The 3,958-nt window shown below is 35.9% G+C and overlaps 1 pseudogene; it reads right to left on the bottom strand.

Annotated features, from left to right (window-relative positions):
* Positions 1 to 2,842: 2,842 nt before the first annotated feature.
* LOC121471457 lies at positions 2,843 to 3,409 on the bottom strand (annotated as a pseudogene).
* Positions 3,410 to 3,958: the final 549 nt, after the last annotated feature.

Here is a 3,958-nt window from a genome sequence, read left to right as displayed (position 1 = left end):
TTTATTTATTCATTTTTACAGACAATTATCCAAGTACTAGTTTACTGCTAGTCTATCCATTTTCAACTAACTTGAATGCTAAATGTTTGGCAAAATAAATTCCACAGGATACGAGTTCCCTTCTGGAATCCCTAATTCATATCTGATGTCTATATAGGTACAGTCCTGCCTTATTATACTTATTGGCCCCTGCGTAGCCTTATTTCTTATCTATATTGTGATTTTTGATTGTGAACTCATGTTCATTGGAACTTTATCTTCGGGATTTTATTGAGGCCCCAATTGAAGGTACATTCCTCCAGAGAGGATTCAGATTTTGCTTCTAAGCCATTTACCAAACTAGATCCATTATAAATTAATATTAAAATTCCTAGTTTCCTGTCTGTAACATAAATAAAAGTAATGGGCTACATGTTCTGATACCATTTCCCATAGTGCAGTATGTCAGCCTTAGGAAAAGAGAATGAAGATATTCAAGCAATGTGTCAAAAGCACTGTGAATTAATGGTATAAAATAGGTTTGGAAGTAGTGTATCAAATTCTTCCCTGATATTTATGAAAAGTAATGGTCCTACCCAGTCACTGGAGAATGATTACATATCCCCTAATAAATCTGGAACTATCTAGAATGTTAAATGCTAAAATATTAGATCAAATAAACTATTAAACAGAGTTTGGCAAGAAAGGATTTTTTAAAAAACAAATGGAACAACTAGTTCTTTGTCTTATGCAATACAAAGCCTGCAATATTCTTTAAGACCTTCTAAGACCCTCTGGCTGGGACTTTGTGTACTCTTCTAATTGAGGCCTCATATATTATTTCATCAGTTTGATGTTGCAAATAAAGAATCCTAACCGTGACATGCAGAATTTATTCATAGAACATTATTTTAGCCCCATCCCCATATTTATAGATGTGGAAAAAGAGTCAAATATAGAAACATGTAGCTCTTCCCAAAGAGAAAGTTTCATGTGCTATTATTATTTGTGTTTCACATTTATTATTAATAAGTTGTTATTCTTATAATTCATCATGGACACTATATATTTTAAAGGGCATATGAAGCCACATTAACAGGAATAAGAAGTTATGATTATATGCTAAATATTTATAATTAATTTTGATTTCAAGTAAATAAGGTATTTCTAATATTAAATGTTCATAAAATTTGAACAGAGAAAATGCAGATTTTTAATGAAAGTATTTGGCTCAAAATCTGAAAATATAATTACATTATAAAATTCATATACCTTGAAAAATGGATTTAAAAAAATAATTGTTAATCAGGGAATATGCTTGGTCGCTTCTCCCCCCCCCCCCCCCCCGCCCCTTCCCATTTCTGGGGATATCTAGAATTTAGGATTGCCCTAGAATGTTAGTTTTCTGTCATGGTGAAAAACAGTCAAATACTCCACTGCTTCAATTTTGTAAATATTTTAAAAACATGTCAATGAACATTTTAATCACCTCTGAAAGCACAAAAGTCAAGTGTTCCCTTTTCATTTAAACCTGACATCCTTTTTAATCTAGAAGCTGAGTGTAATTAACCTGAATTGTTTTACTCCCAACTTAGAATCTAGAGCTTTCTCTTGCCCAACCTCATGCGGATAAAAAGACATTTATTGACTTGGTAAGGTTCAAACATATAAAAATATCCTTATTTCCTCCCAGATTCCTTACTTTCAATGCTTCTTCATGATTTTGCTAGATCTACCTGGAACTTTCACCCTTCCTGTCAGTAAACATTTGCTGAATTTATGGATATTGCTACTACTTCCTCTCTGTTTTTATTTCTGATACCAAAAAAATAGTTCTTTAATAACTGGATTCTAGCTACTTCTCAAAAGATTCATAGAACTACTTTATTGTTTTTTCCAGTCTCTTCTCACTTTTTTCCCTCCATTCCTATTTCTGTCTCCCTTTGTCTCTTTCTCTTCTTCCCCGTATCTCCTCTCTCCCCCTCACTGTTACTTCTTTTCTTCTTTCCTTCTTCCCTTTCATTAAAAATAATTGCCTCAAAGTAATGTATTCTCTTAGTCATGTGCTAATACTTAGTGAGTTTTTTGTCTTTAAACCCAACTAGGATTGCCTCACCAACACCTGTCACCAAACTTGTCCAGTATGGACCTACTGCATTCATAAACCTCTAACGTTGCCTTTATTTTGGAACACTGATGGTCATATGAGCGGTGCCAACCTGGATAAACACATTGAATCATAAACTCAGTTTAAGATGTGGGGTTCTTGTGTTTCACCTTTGTGCTAACATTCTAATTTCAAACCTATTAGGTAATTCTCAAGTCCCTTTCCCTCGAGTAACCAATTCCTTGTTTGGCTTCCATGTATGGACTCCAAGACTTCAGCCAGCCCCATGAGTCTGCCTGGACTCCTTGCCTCCTATATGGATCTGTCCTTTGGAGGCCAGAATAGAACAACAAATACACCAAATGTGCATTTGCATTTGCATTTCGCTTTGCACTGGTGACAGCAGTAAGGTATAAGCGTTTTATTGATGTGTATCTTTCCTCTGCTTTAAGTAACTGCACAGACTAGCCATATAGTTTCTCCAATCATGGGAAAGATCACTCAGGGAGGATTCTGCTCCAAATCTTCCTGAATATATTTATCTTGAGTTATCTTGAGCACATCAAAAACATAATTTTGTATGTTTTTAAGAAGGAAGGAAAAGAGAAAATAGTTTATTCAAGTCTTAGCTTAAATGTCACCTTTTTGTTGTGGCTGATCATAACCATTTTTTTTTCAGAAACGAATTTTAATATTTAACATTGCTTTTAGTACGATGCTGACACTGGCTGTGTGGAAAGGGTTCTGGAGAGATGTTCATAGCAGCACACACCTGTGGCTCTTCTTTGGTTCTGGAGGCTTCAGGGCGGCCAATATTGCTTTGTCAAAGCCATTCTTTAGGCCTTTCCTTGTGAATGCAGAACACTCCACATACTTGACCACCTTCAGGTCACTGGCCAGCTTTTCAGCAGTCTCTGGAGTGATAGACTTCTGTTTGTTCTTGGCGAGTTCCTCAGTAGTAGAGGGGTCATCTCGGAGATCAATTTGGGTCCCAACAAGCAAGAAAGGAGCTTTGGACAGTGGTGAGTTATCTCAGGCACCCACTTTTCCTTCACATTTTCAAATGAGAATGGAGAGACACTGAAAAACAGACTAGAAATACATCTGTTTGTGGACAACTCAGCGGTTGTAATCTGTCATAATCCTCTTGCCCTGCAGTATCAAAAAGTCCAAGGGTGTATGGCTCTCCACCAATCATAGTCATGGCTGCATACTTGTCACAGTCAGCACATACTCAGATGGAAATTTGTTTGTTGAGTAGGATATCAGGAGACATGTTTTACCAATGGCACCATCGCCCACAACGAACTTGATTGTCTGCATTGCTGAAACAGTTTTGTATCCACTTTAAATATTTCAAATTCGATGATGACCTCAGCTTCTCCACCGGGGCGCTGGAAGCACTCTGATCATAACCATTTTAATAAAAAATGAAAACCTCCATCATGCTCCATCCCCTCTATCATAGTCTGTATTTTCCATAGAACTTATTACCTTCTGGTGTGTAATTTACTTCTACAGCATTTTTATTGTATATGGTTATGTTATAATACAGGCTGCACAAGAGCAGGGTCTTTCTTTTTCTTTCTTTTCTCTTTGTCTGTTTTATTCATTGCTGTCCCCAAGCACTTAGACTAGTGCCTGGCAGATTTAGGCCCTCAACAAATATTTACTGATTGAATGAATAAGTGGATAAGTGAAAATACCACATCAAAAATGTTCTCTAGGAATAGATACACATTCTGACTCTATAATCAGAATATTTAAAGATAACAGTTCTTTCCAGTTGTAAGGAGATAAAATGAATGAATGAGATTCAAGAGGGATATTTATATTTGTTGTTCTCTTTCTTTGATGCCATCATGTTTTAAA

This window comes from Vulpes lagopus, chromosome 11, assembly GCF_018345385.1.
Source record: "Vulpes lagopus strain Blue_001 chromosome 11, ASM1834538v1, whole genome shotgun sequence".
NCBI lineage: Eukaryota > Metazoa > Chordata > Mammalia > Carnivora > Canidae > Vulpes > Vulpes lagopus.
This window is presented reverse-complemented; position numbering and strand designations above follow the sequence as displayed.